Genomic DNA, 14827 nt, shown 5'->3' with positions numbered 1-14827 from the left:
TGTCATAATACTCAATAAAACATACAATACATCCATGAATAAGACACAAAATAAAAAGAATAACTACACTGAATGCAAGTTGCATAACACATCTGTAGGTAAAGATAAATCCTATGTTTAAAAAAGATGGGCTTGTTATTTTATCCAGTGCTGGGGCTTCAAATCAGGCCTGGGACCTGGCCTGACATTCTAGTCTTCAAGGATGGTGAACTTCCCCTTCCACCACAGTTCAACAGAGCTACCCAGACCTGAATTCACATCCCAGCACTGACAAAAGTTTCATCCTGATGTCAGAAGCCATTCGTTGCAAATGTTTTCCTCTCCTGTGAAAGTCCTGGGTCTCAACTAGGATGGAGAATGAATGCATAGACAACCCTATAACCATGGGAACAGGCTGTCATCCATGTCAGCACAGTTATACCTGTCACCAATAAAATACACAATACCTCCATGAATTAGGAAGAAAATAAGGAGAAGAAGTGCACTGAATGCAAGATGCTGCCCACACATGTATGTAAATATAGATCCTATGTTTAAATTATGAATTTATGACTATCTGGCCCTCTCTGGCACTTGATGTCAGGTCCTGGGAATGGCCTATCTCCTTCATTGCTCACAGACCTGTGTCCTCACCTTGACCCTTTCCTCAATTGGGCCTGCTAGGCTCTGAGTTCAAATCCCAACACAGCCAAAATATGAATCCTGACATGAGAAGCCAATCGATTCACCTATTTTCCTGTCTTGCGAATGTCCTGGGTCTCAACTAGGATGGAGAATGCATAAGAAACCCTATAGACATGGTAATAGGTTGTCATCACATGTAAACACTGTTATATCTGTTACCATACTCAGTAAAATACACAATACCTCCATGGATAAGACACAAAATAAGAAGTACACCGAACACAAGATGCTGTCCACACATATATGTAAATATAGATCCTATGTTTACACAATGAATTTATAAATATTGTGGCCCTCCCCTGGGATCAATGTCATATCCTGGGAATGGCCTTCCTCCTTAGTTGCTCACAGGATGGTGTGTTCACATTGACCTATTTGCCAATTTGCTAGGCCCTGAGTTCAGATTCCAACACTACCAACAATTGGATCATGGAGTAAGAAGCTGAGTGTGAAACTTGTTTTCCTTTTCTCTGAGAGTCCTGGTTGTCAGGCATGATGGAGAGCATGTCTACAAATCTAGATGCTATGTGACAGGATGTCATTAATGTAATAAACGGAATGGGTGTCATCATAGACAGTAAAATCAATGGTAAATAAATGAATACAACAATAAATACAAGGAACAACCACACCAAACTTGTATGAACTGAACATCTATAGGTAAGTACAAAGCCTATCTTTATATAAATAGCATGTTTTCAAAGGCTGGGGCTTGAATTCAGGCCTAGTGAACAGGCCTGAAGTTCTTATCTTCAAGTACGGTGAGCTTCCCCTTCATCCACTGCAGATTTACCCAGACCCTGAGTTCAAATCCAAAACCTGGCAGAATAAATGATGGGAATTGCAAGCCAGGGAGCTAAGTTTATTTTATTTTATTTTTTCCCAGAGCGGGGCTTGAACTTGGGTCATAGCAACTCTGCTTCAGCTTCGATCACCTTAGGCTGAGGTGCAGCCACTGGACCCACAGCTGATCCTGGGATCCTAGATCCCTAGGCCTTGAAGGGAAAAAAAAATCACAGGAAAAATGTGGCAAGATGGTCTTTTTATGTTTTCTTCCTTTGTGAGGTGACCCTCCTGGGTTCGAATGATACTGTTGCAAAGGGTATTTTACCTTGCATTGCTGAAGGCGGGTGGACTATTGGGGAAGTCATAGGACCACGTGGCAACATAGGCCCTGATTTCAAATCCCCGACCTGACACCTACCAATGGCAGGAGATACTAAGAGACTCGTTCCCATCCATAGGAATGTTATCAATGTCACAGTTGAATGAGTTGATCGTGAATGATTCTCCTATAAAATTAGACAAGATGATTTCAGGAAGCTGATTGATTTTATTTAATATTTATGAAGCATTAAAAGAATACTATTACAGGAACTCAATAATTTCAGGACACTGATTTCATTAATAGTTTATTAAGGATGAAAACAATAACATTAATTACATGGAGGCATAATAAATACCTAAGAATTGGTAGGAATGTAGTCTATATAACTGAATAATGGATAGACATCTCTGGCACTCTATAAACATATATTTATTAGTGTACTGTCATCCGTATGTCAATCTGTTCATATTTTGTCAACCCCTGGGGCTGGATCTCAGGTCCTGGGAACTGCCTGTCAGCTCAATTTGCCCCAGGATGGCATGTTGACACTCACCCATTCATGAATTTGGCCTTGTAGGCCATGAGTTCAGATGCCAGCACTCCCAAACAATTAATCGTGGAGTAAGAAGCTGATGGTGACACATTATTTTTTCCTTTTCTGTGAAAGTCCTGGGTGTCAGGTATAAAGTGGAATACATATGCAGACCTATAATCCTATGTAATCAATGTAATCAATGTTCTATGTGTCATAATAGTCAATAAAATAAAGTCAATACAAGAAAATAAAAACAAGAAAGAATAACTATACTGAGTGTAATATGGAGTGAACATATGTATATGAATATAAATCATATATTTAAAATGTACATGAATAGGATGTTTTGTAGTGCTGGAGATCCAATTCAGGCCAAAGGAACAGACTTGAATTTCCTGACTTCAAGGAGGCAAGCTTCCCCTTCCCACACAGTGCAACAGAGTTACTCAGACAATGAGTTCAAATCCCAATCCTGGGAGAAAAAAATTGCCCCTTTATACTATGTGAGGTCCAATTCTTAGATATTTCATTCTGTCTCTATTTAATGAATGTGATTGTTTAAATGCTTAATGAAGTACTAACTAAAATCGATCAGTGTCCTAGGATATAATTGTGTATAATTTGATCCTAGAATCATTCAAGAACTACTCATTCAATCTTGACATTGATCACATTCCATTGGTAATCTTATGGATAAGAATGAGTTTCTTAGGATCTTCTGCCATTTGGAGGTGGCAGGACCAGGATTCCAACTGTGGGCTCCAGCTCCCACCACTTCAACCCGAGGATAGGGAACTCACAGGTCTGTGCCAGGACATCAGCAAGACCAATGATTAGGCAGGCACCAGTGGCTCTCAGCAGTCCTCCTTGATACTTACAAGGCTGTGATAGGAGGATCATGGTCAAAGTCACCCTAGGCAGGAAAGTCCTTGAGATCCCTGTCCAACTTCAATGCCAACAAAGTCAGAAGTAGAGCTGTATGGGCTCCAGTGGTAGAGGGCTAGTCTTGAGCAAAAGTAGCTTACAGACTGTGCCCAGATGCTGAGTTTAAGGTCCAGGACTGGCAACAAACAGACATACACAACAATCTAAAGCTGATCACCCTCTTGTCCCCAACTGAATTGGACAGAGTTCCCTGGGAAAGGGGCTGTGGGAGCCAATGTCTTCACTCTGCCCATTCTGCCTGCATCACAGGATTCCAGCCACACCATTCTTTCATGGTTCTTTCTGACCAATGGGATATAAGAATGGTGGTCACACCCACATTCCATGCTGCCTGATAGCACTGGGATTCCTCTGTTGGTTGACACCACTATCAACAGTTGAGGAAGGTAGAGGTGGCTGAGTGGTGATCAAGAGACTCAAGCCATAGGAGGAGAGGCCTGGCTCAGCCCTGCCACTCACCTGCCCATGCCCCGGTCCCCTTCAGCATTCCACGTGGCATTGCATTTCAAACCTAGCACTGCTTGCTTGGACCCATGGCACCTCTTGGAGTCCTCAGGTGATGGCACGCCACAGGCAGGCTTGTGGCCCCGACCTGGTCCAGGACCCCTGTCTCTGCTCAAGGCCTGAGTATTTGCCATGCTACTTCCTTCGCTGCTGGAACCTAGTAGGAGCTGCCTCCAACAGCTTCTCCCAGCAGAACATGTGAGTGGCCTCCTCCTGAGCCCATGCCCTGTGACCCCCACACCACGTGACCTCCCCTCCTGACTGGACCTCCAGCTCCCCCATGCCCTACAGTCTGGCCAGGTCTCTGCCACAAATGTGCCCCAGGGGTGGGGGTGGGAGTGAGTGTTGACCATGGGATCCCACCCCCATCCTTATCTGCCAGTGTCCCAGGAAACAGGGAGATGCAGGGATGGGTGAGGAGGGGGCAACACAGAGCCCCTGGCCTGGAGCAGTGGGAGCCACACAGCCACGCACCTGCACCCTTCCTCTTCCTGGTGGGAACCTGGTGGCTTTAGTCAGAGGTGGGGAGCTGCACCTCCACACCTGCCTTCTTGGGTCTTTTCCTTTTTTCTGGGGGCTGGGGGTGTTGGATACAGAAGATAGGTCTCTCTTGCTCTGTGAGCCCTTGTCCTCTGTGCCCCATCACCCTTTCACCTGAAGAGAGGTCCCAGAAAAGCCTAGTAGGGAAGTGAGAGTGCTGGGGGTCAGAGCAGAATGTGAATATCTGGGAGGAACACCCCTCCCCAAACACACATACACATACACCCAGCGTGTCCCCTCCCCCCAACTGTCAACAGTTCTCACAGAGTGATCACATTTCCCAGCTCTGCCAGCTTCTGCTGGTGCTCCCAGTTCATCTGGTCTCTTTGTCCTTCCCAAGAATCTGCCATGAGGCCCAGAAGCATGTAGGCTGGAAGTAGGGAGTAAGTCCATGCATGTAGCCTTTAGGACCCCATCCATTTCCCCAACACAGCCCCCACCTCAGGTCAGACACCCCTCTGGGGTCACCATGACCCCCTGCTTGTTTCCTTTCCTGGCTCTGAGGAACCACTTGTCTCGGGACTCCTTCACCTAGTGTCCTGGCCTAGGGTTTTGGTGAATGGGGAGTCAAAGGTCTGGCCCTGGAGAAAGGGATAGGCAGGGTGGTGCTGCATCATTAGAGTGGTGCTCCCCTTGGGTGAGAGCTCCTGATTTCTCCAAGGGAACCCCCATGCTCTAGCTTGTACATTGTCCCAGATGAGGAACCAACAAACTCTGGAGAGGCACTGCTCTGAGTCTGTGTGTATGTGTGTGTGTGTGTGTGTGTGTGTGTGTGTGTGTGTAGTGCTGCATCATTAGAGTGGTGCTCCACTTGGGTGAGAGCCCCTGATTCCTCTAAGGGAGCCCCTGTGCTCCAGCTTGTACTTTGTCCCAGATGAGGAACCAACAAACTCTGGAGAGGCACTGTTCTGAGACTCTGTGTGTGTGTGTGTGTGTGTGTGTGTGTGTGTGTGTGTGTCTGTCTGTCTGTCTGTCTGTGTGTCTGTGTGTCTGTGTCTGTGTGTGTGCATGAAAGAGAGAGGGAGAGAGAGAGAGAGATATCATCTTCCTCCTTGTATAACCTGACTATGCTCAGGTGAGTGATCATTTGGAAAATTGCAGGTGCTGCATGGACGAGTCTTCTGTCACTGGTCTGGATTTGTGTGTGTGTGTGTGTGTGTGTGTGTGTGTGTGTGTGTGTGTGTGTGTGTAGAAGTGGGTGGCAATAAGGAGTCTGGGTCCTTTGGTAACTTGTGCCTGATACATTTGGGGGATGCATGGGCTTTGTGGCTGAGGTCTGGGGGCCTGGAAGTGTGAGACACTTGAAGGGGACTCAGCAACATTAAATTATAAGACCAAGGGACCTCTGTGCCTTTGAGCTGTCTACTCCTTTGGGCCTGGTTGGTGGCAGCTGGAGCTTGGGAGGACCTGGGTATGGGGCCCACAGGGGTTGGCTTCCCAGGGGGACAGAGAGCATGGCCAGCACTTAGTGTAAGGAGGTGAGCCCTGCTGGTATGGAGTGCACCAGCATATGTCAGACTCTGGGTTTTCTCATCTTGACTTCTGATGGGTGAGGCCAAACCTATTTTAAATCTTTTGCTGTGATCTTCATATCTCAGCCTCCTGAGTAGCTAGGATTATACGCATGAGCCTCTGGCACTGGGACTCTCGTTCTTTTTGGTGTATTAGGGTTTGAACTCAAGGCCTTAGGCTTGCCAGTCAGGTCTTCTACCACAGTAGCCAAGCCTTTCAGTCTTAGGCATTTCCAAGATAGAGACTCACTCAATATGTGCTCAGGCTGGGCTGGATCGTGGTCCTCTTATCTGTGACAGGCGTGCACCACAAGGCCTGGTCCTCCTTAGTTGGGATGGTATATATAGCGCCATGCTCAGTCATCGGTTTAGATGATTGTCCCAAACTTAGTTTACAGCAGCCATAAAGCTCTGGGTTGGGCCTCCACCATTGTACCTCAGTCTCCTTCTGGAACAGTTGTGAGGAAACAAGTGATCAATACAGGGGGATCTCTGGAGCAGTGCCTGGCACAGAGGGAGTGGCTGTCAGATACGGTTCTTGGCAATTCTGGGAGCATACGACAGGAAGATAACTGGGAAAGGGCTCAGATGGGGCCTGTTATTAGTCTTGTGACATGTACGGGATTATGAAACAAAACATGGTTCTTTTTCATCCTTATCCTATTCCCATGAGGAAGGAGATCCTTCACTGTGTTCAGTTTTGTAGCTGGGGAAAATGAGGCACAGAGAAGACAGGTGACCAACTCATGACCTCCAGTTGACAGAAAGCTCAGCCTGACTTCTCTGCCATGGTCCCTAGGAGAATGAGTGGTATTCAGTACACTTCTTATGGTGGGAAGTCCACTTCTTGTCAGTTGTGGGGCTTGACTCTGGGCCTGGGTGCTGTCTTCGAGCTCCTCAGCTCAAGACTAGCACTCTACCACTTGAGCCACAGTGCCACTTCCAGTTTTCTGGTGGTTTTTTGGAGATAAGAGTCTCATGGACGTTCCCACCTGGGCTGCCTATGAACCATGTTCATCATATCTCAGCCTCTTAGTTAGGATTATAGTCCTGAGCCACCGGCACCTGGCTTAATTGTAATTCTGGCTTTCTTTTTCTCTCTCTCTTTCTCTCACAGGAACTGGTTGAATGGGTGCTGAAGAGGTGGCCTAGTGTCCCCATGTGGCTGGAACTCAAGGTGGCCCTCTCATTCTGGAGGTGGGCTGTGGGTCAGAAACTGTCTCACTCAGCCTGTTGAACCAGCTCCATGAGGTAATCCCCTCTGTGCCCTAGCTAGACCGTCCAGCCTTATTGTCCATCCAGCCTTATTGGACTTAGTATTGTTTTCTATGTCCTTTTCTAGCAACTGGCCAAAATTATGATACATAGTTATGGAATGAAAATATAATACCATCTTAAGAAAGTCATTTAGAGCTCTGGGAATGTGGCTTCATGGTACTGTGATTGCCTGCCATGCATGAAAACCTGAGTCCAATTCCTCAGTACCACATAAACAGAAAAAGAAACACTGGAAGTGGTGCTGTGCCTCAAGTGGTAGAGTGCTAGCCATGAGAGAAAGAAAAAGCCCAGGAATAATTCCCTAGCCCTGAGTTTAAGCCCCAGGACTATAGAACTGGCAAAAAAAAAAAAAACCCAAAAAACATAAAAAAATTTAGTTAGTAAATGCAAAATAAATAATCCATACTTGGAATATATATTGCTTCTTCCATACTAATACCTGACAATACTCCCTAATTCATGTACTTTACCTATATTAGGATACTGTGTTGAGAAAAAAGTTTTGTTCATTAGGTCACAGCAATTAATGCTAGAATGTGCTTAGATGTCAGGTGAAGATTAATTCTGGAAATTCAAAGATTCCAGGCTTTTGAGTGATCACTGCTAATCACAATGAGAAGGATAGTCTAAGTGAGATTTGGAAATCTTTTTGGTCAGTCATGGCACCAAAAAGGCAGAGGCAAATTATCAGTTGGGACAAGAGAAGGAATAACTCTAGATGGAAGGAACAAATGATAGTAACTAATGCATACCAGAAACCTTTCTAGGGAACCATTTTTGGTTATTGAAGAACTAGTTATCAGCCAGGCTTATTCTTCATTGCCTTTAGCATTCTAAATCTCTTAGGCTAGTTCTTAATCTCTGTGCGATAAATGTATCTCCTCCTATGCTGTTTTTCCATATCTGATCTCTTTTGCTTTCTAAAAATCACAGTCTTTCCTGATACTAAATACACCTACACAGATGGCAAGGGGTTGCTAATGTAAGGGTCCCATAGCTCATGAGTCATTAATGTAACAAAATGGAATAGGAGGACTTATTTATTGCTACCTCAATTTTTCTGAAAGCTGCCATGTCATCATTTGATTCAAATTTCCATTCTTTGTCTACATAGTGTCATTAAGTGCACTAAATGGAAATATGAGCTGGGTGCTGGTGGCTTAAGCCTGTAATCCTAGCTAATCAGGAGGTTGAGACCACAGGATTGTGGTTCAAAGCCAGCCTGCTCTGCAAAGTCCATGAGACTCTTATCTTCAATTAACAACCAGAACCTCAGAAGTGGTGACATAGCTAAAGTGGTAGAGCACTGAGCTTGAGCTGAATAGCTGAGGGACAGCACCCAGGATCAGAGCTCAAGCCCCACGACCAACAAAAAGTACAAATATGACTTTAAGTTTCCCCAAAAGGAAGGACAAGGTCAAGAGTAATCTTCCAAAGCAGAAAAAAATAATACCAAAATAATACAGTACACTTACTTTTGCTGAGTTATTTAAATTATGGCTTCTTGGCTGGACATATTCTCTTCTTTTAAAAATTGTCAAATATTAGCTTTATAATAAACTTCATTTAGTATTTCTTGGTTCAAAACAGAAGTCTTGATACAGTTGATGTCACTTGGCTTTTTTTTTTGCTAGTCATGGTGCCTGAACTCTGGGCCTGGGCACTGTCCCTAAGCTCTTCAGCTCAAGGCTAGTGCTCTACCACTTGAGACACAGCACCACATCCAGCTTTTTCTGCTCTTGTGGTGCTGAGGAATCGAACCCAGGGCCTCATGCATTCAAGGCAAGCACTCTACTCCTGAGCCACCTTCTCAGCCCATCACTTGGTTTTCTTACTATCTCAATTCAAAGCAAACCCAGGCAGGAGAGTCTGTCAACTTCTCATCTTTAATTAACCACCAAAAAGTCCAGAAGTGGAGGTTTGGCTCAAGCAGTAAAGTACTAGCTTTGGGGGCAGGTGGACAGGAAAGACATCTATTCAGGGACATGGTCCAGCCTCTGGGATCAAGCCCCAGAACCAGCACAAACTGAACTAACAACCAACCAAAAAAAAAAAAACCAGGTATTTCTTTGGGACCCTCCTTAAAGGAGAACTGGTCTGAGAAGAGACTGCTTTTGCTGATTATACTCACTGGATCCTGCTTTTGTGGAATCCTTATTGCTATGGAGAACTCAGGACCAGACTAAAGGAATGGATAACTAAATCCTGCAACAAGAGAATCATCTCAGGAGTGAAATATCCATCCATAAAGCACTTTAAAATCTCCATGTCTTTTTTTTCTTTGCAGTAGAACACTTTTAAAACTACGTTATTTTCTTTTGTTCTATGCTGGCCCTCAAATGGCACATTATTTCCTTTTGTAATACTCTCGACCAGAAGTTTACAAACAAGTTTTATATGAGTAAAATACACACTCGAAAAGTCAGGGACAGAGTTTCCCTCAATCCTTGGATCCTTTTCTTGTACAGTAAAAAGGAAAGCACAAATTAACTTGAACTTTGTCATACCTTTACATTCAATTCCTCTCCTGGGATCAGTTTCCACCTTCAGTAATAGTTACTTCCCGTAACAATTTATGGTGCTGCTTGAGGTATAATGAATGTTTGCTGGCTTCATTGAAATAGCACAAGGACACCTTTGGTCATCATGTAGCAGTTTTTCAGAGACAACTTGGTAAAGAGAAAATATGAAATTTAAATTGCTTATAAATACATTATCCATGAGTACATTGAGTTCAACCATCATAAGTGCTCTGTAAATTAAGGTGAATTTTAAATGGGAAGAAGGTTCTCAGATCATTTTTTTGTGAGTGTATGTGCTGTGCATTATTTTCCAAGTGTACAAGAGTTAACAATAAGAGAAACAATAGCAATAATAGGAGAAAGAGAAGTTCTGCGTTTAAGGGTTCAATACAATATAGAAGACTCTACAAATAAGACAACATTGAAACAATGAAGCCAAGTTCAGTATGTAGATTTACAGAAGTGATATAGAGAAAGCATTTCTCCTAAGTGGAACATGAAGTATGAGGCCACTCGCTTTCTAAATCACACTTCAAATCATGCAAATTTGTAAAAAGTAGAATAGAAGAATGATTCTGGTTCCATGCAAGTCAGATATAAGAGAATGGACTTAATGGAAAAAAGTCCATCTTGAAAGAGCAGGGATTATACTAGAAATGAACCTGGAGGCAAAGATCATATTTCTTTTTATTTCCTATATATATATTTACATATGAAAATATATAGTATATATAAATAAATATAGGTATATAAATATATATAAAATATATAATACATAAATAAATATATAAATATATATAAAATATACATAAATAAATATATATTTATATATTATTTCCTATATATATAGGAATATATATATATATGTATATATATATATATATATATATTGTTGGTTGTGGCACTTGAACCCTGGGCGCTGTCCCTCTGCTATTCAGGTCAAAGCTAGTGCTCTACCACTTGAACCCTAGTGCCACTTCCAATTTTCTTGTAGTTAATTAGAGAAAAGTGTCTCCAGGACTTTCCTACCCGGGCTGGCTTTGAACCTCAATCCTCAGATCTCACCACCACCCAGCTTAAGATCACATTTCTAACAGTGTACATTCAGCATATGTAATGTGTATGTTCATCTATCTTTATAAGAATTTTTGAGTAAAAAATCTGGGCTACAGGTTAGACTTCACACTCACAAAAAATGTTTGTAGTTTAAAAGTTGATACTCCTGGAAAAATAAAACTTAAGAATGTGAAGGAGTCTGGGAAATTCAGTTTGCATCCAGCCTGGGAAGAGCAGTCTTTGAGACACTATCTATAATTAACCAGCCAAAGCTGCATTAGAAGAGCAGTTCAAGTGATGGAATACCACTCATGAGCAAATTGTTGAATAAGAGCTTGAGGCTTTTGCATACATACATACAAGCATACGCCTACACACAGAGGCACTTATATGTGCACACATGAATACACAAATGAAACAACTCAGAATATGTAGAAAAGTTAGAAAGCAATAGAAAATATGTCCTGAGTAAAACTAGAATCATGTGATAAATTTTAACATTAAAAAGTCCTCAAGTGAACTTTCTTCAAAAAAGTTTGAGACTATTACATAGGTAGGGGCCAGAGATAATAAGAAAGTCAAGTAATCATTATTAAAGTGATCGGATCCATGGAGGAATGAATCAGAGACCCCTGCATGTGCATCTGAAAATGTTCATATCCTGTGTCAAATGTTAGAACATCTTTCAAAATTGTACATAAACAGTCTGAGCATTCAATGGATAAGATCATCAGAGAAGTTCAGAATTGCTAGTGTGTTTCTAGATTAAATAAACCAACAAACAATGGCAGGGCAATGTGATACAAGCCTGGAATTCTAGCACTCAGACTAAGACAGGAGATTAGAGAGTGGAATTACATAGTGATACCTTCCCTGGACCAGATAGTATAATTTTGTCTCAATAAAACAAACCAAATTACAAGAAAGAAATACAGAGTTTGAAGTTTGGGCTAATTTTGTCATTATGTTTTGAGAAGTCAAGTTTCCTATTGAAATGCAACTGATATATAATCCTCAGTTGTGTTTTAAATGATCTCTTAATTACAGAACATTCTTAGATGTAAAATAGCTCATGATTCCCATCCAAAATTTGAAAAAGTAAGTAAGCGTCATTCTGTTGGATGCCAAAGAAATGATGAAGGTTTACAAAACTTAAGCCTGGAGAAATAGCACAGTTTGTCTAATGTAGGACTTTGTGGACCTTGCAAAATTAGAATTTAGATTCAAAATAAATAGTTTGTTTTTTTTGTAATTCTATATTTTATAGGATACTACAAAATTCTTTTTAAGTAGAGGTCTTAACTGACAAATTCACAAATCATTCTGGCATTCTATTTGCCTAGAATATTCTTTCAAGAGAGTTATAATTAGAACTTAGTTAATAGATAATTCCAACAGTTCATGTATAAAATGATAATGTGAATAATCTAGACAGAGTTGCCAACAAATGGATGATATTAATTTATAAATTTAGAAAAAGCATTTTTTGAGGATTTGGTATGACATGGTATGAAGAGAATAATTGTGTGACATCTTCTTTCTTCTACCTATATGTTACACAGGAAGCAATTTCCTTATGTGCCTCTGTATACAATGAGAAAAATGCTAGGTTTGGGTTCATTTTTATTTTATTTTTGTGGGGGGGGGTCTGGTCATGAGGCCTGAACTCTGGGCCTGGGTACTGTCCCTCAGCTCTCCAGCTCAAGGCTAGCGCTCTACCACTTGAGCCACAGTGCCACTTCCGGCTTTTTTTCTTTTTTCTAATGTGGTGCTGAGGAATCGAACCCAGGCCCTCATGCATGCAAGGCAAGCTCTCTACCACTGAGCCACCTTCTCAGCCCAATTTTTGTTTTTGTTTTATTGGTTTGACCTAGGGCTTGAAATCTGGGCTTGGACACTGTCTCTGAGCTCAAGGCTCCTGCCCTACCACTTCAACCTCAGTGCCACTTGTGTCTAGCTTTTTCTGAGAAGTTTATTGGAGATAAGATTCTAAGGGACCTTCCTGCCTGGATGGGTTTTGAACCATAATCTTCTGATCTTAGTATCCTGAATATCTATGATAGTTAAAAAAGTATAAATATAAATAATATTTGCAAGTGTTCTGATCTCAAGAATACCACTGGGGGAAAATTGATGCAACTGAGTTTATTGTGGTGCTCTTTGCAGAATAAGGGCATCACAATACCAAAGGTGTAGTATTTTTTCACAGTAGAGATAAGCTATTCATGATGTGAATTAAGGGAATTTTAAGGTGCACCTTACAAGTTGGAAACTGTAGGATGACTTTATGGCATAAAGCTTGGGATTGCTTACTCTTGAAGAATTATTACAGATGCTTCATAGTTTTATCCTCTACCAGAATGTGGCTATTTTTCTGTTGACTTCTCAATCTGTAACACCCCATTGGAAACTGCATCTATTGCAGAATTATATAACATGAAAACAAGTAATGTTTTGAATCTCTCAGGTATGGAATGTTTAGAATTTGAAAATGAGTAGTTATTAGTCATAGGAATTTTGAAGAACACATATATTCTGTAATAAAAACTTATTTAATTTTAAAAGTTATGGGTTTCCATAGAATTAAACTGTTTTCGATTTTATGTGTGTGAAAGCGCTAAATTTATTTTTCCAAAATATGCAAGTATATTGTGAAAATATTGTCTAGTTGGATAACATTCAAGTTGATGACCTTCTGATAAAGAAAGGGTAATTAAATCAAATTATATGCCAAAGAGTATTGATTTTTAAAATTTTACTATATAAAAAATAATATTAAATATACCAATACAGTGAAATTTTATTTTATGCAGCTTATTTTTTAAATTTAATTTAATTGTCAAAATGATGTACAGTCGGGTTTCAGTAACTGTAAGGTAGTGAATACATAACTTTTCAAACTTGTTACTCCCTCCCTCACTTTTCTCACAGTTTTCCTTCACCTCAGTACCCCTCATAAGTTGTAATATATATTCCCAACATACTGTCTTGTAAGTATTACTAATGCATTGGTTTGCCCTTTGTCATTTGTGTCACCATTGTGATGTTCCTTTTCCCTTCCCTAATAAAGGTTAATGTATACAAAATATACAGGGTACCAAAATCAAATACAGCAAGGGTTAAACCAGAGGGGAAAAACCAAAGAAAATAGAAATCACATAATACATAAAAAACAACAACCGCAAATAAAAATCTCTGATTCCATATCTTGGAGTTCATTTTGTTCAGCATCAGCTTATGTGGTCATATATACGCATAACGAAGCCACTGGAAAATAATAGTTGCATGGACACTATATCATGAAAACAACATGTTAACAGTTTTTGATGGTAAAGGTGGAATTAGGATTGATGAATTCGCGATTCTGATAAAGGAATTTCAAAAGTTTTAAAATTATGACACGCATATTTTAATTATTCAAACTTTTTAACAACATAGCCTATTAAGAAAATTTAAAATTTCCTGGGAAAATAGGGTTTCATGCAAAGAAATCCATGGAGACTTAGTGGAGAGGGAGCAATGTGAGTGAAGATGGCTCATTTTCACACTAAACAAACAAACCTCAGAAACCTTGCTGTAAATCCTGTAGCTTCCCTTGAAAATTGTCCTTACCCAGGAAATATACTCTTACTGTGTGAAACAAGGTTATAGTGCAATCTAATTCAAATTTCTTTACAAAAAGACATCAAAATTTGTGAATTGACCTTTAATTACCAAACAGTAATTCTCTGAAAAAGATAATTTGGGTCAAAATATTTAGGGAGAAAGTGTACTCCACAATGAAAAAAGGTATTGGGTTTACACTTTTCTGTTTGTAATACTTTCCGCAATGTCTTTGCACGTGAAGCACTGAAACACAGAAAAAAAAATCTGATTGGATACTTCAAACCAGTGATTTCACATTTCTAAGTGGCTCACAAATATAATATCCTTATTAACATGAGATAGCTTATTATATAAGCCAAAAAGTTTGGGTTCAGAAAAAAATTGAGCACATGGAAAAGATAAGAAATCAGTGTTCTTAGAAGCCCTAGCTAAGCAAATTGGCTTCAGCAGTGGAGGGAGGCCAAAACTTTTTGATATAGATTGTAATATTTTTGCTACCTAAAGTGATTTTACAGAGCCTATTTGGCTCACTACAATG

The sequence above is a fragment of the Dipodomys spectabilis genome, unplaced genomic scaffold, assembly GCF_019054845.1.
Source record: "Dipodomys spectabilis isolate Male_0828 unplaced genomic scaffold, ASM1905484v1 ptg000474l, whole genome shotgun sequence".
Lineage (NCBI taxonomy): Eukaryota > Metazoa > Chordata > Mammalia > Rodentia > Heteromyidae > Dipodomys > Dipodomys spectabilis.
Note: the sequence above shows the minus strand (reverse complement) of the source record.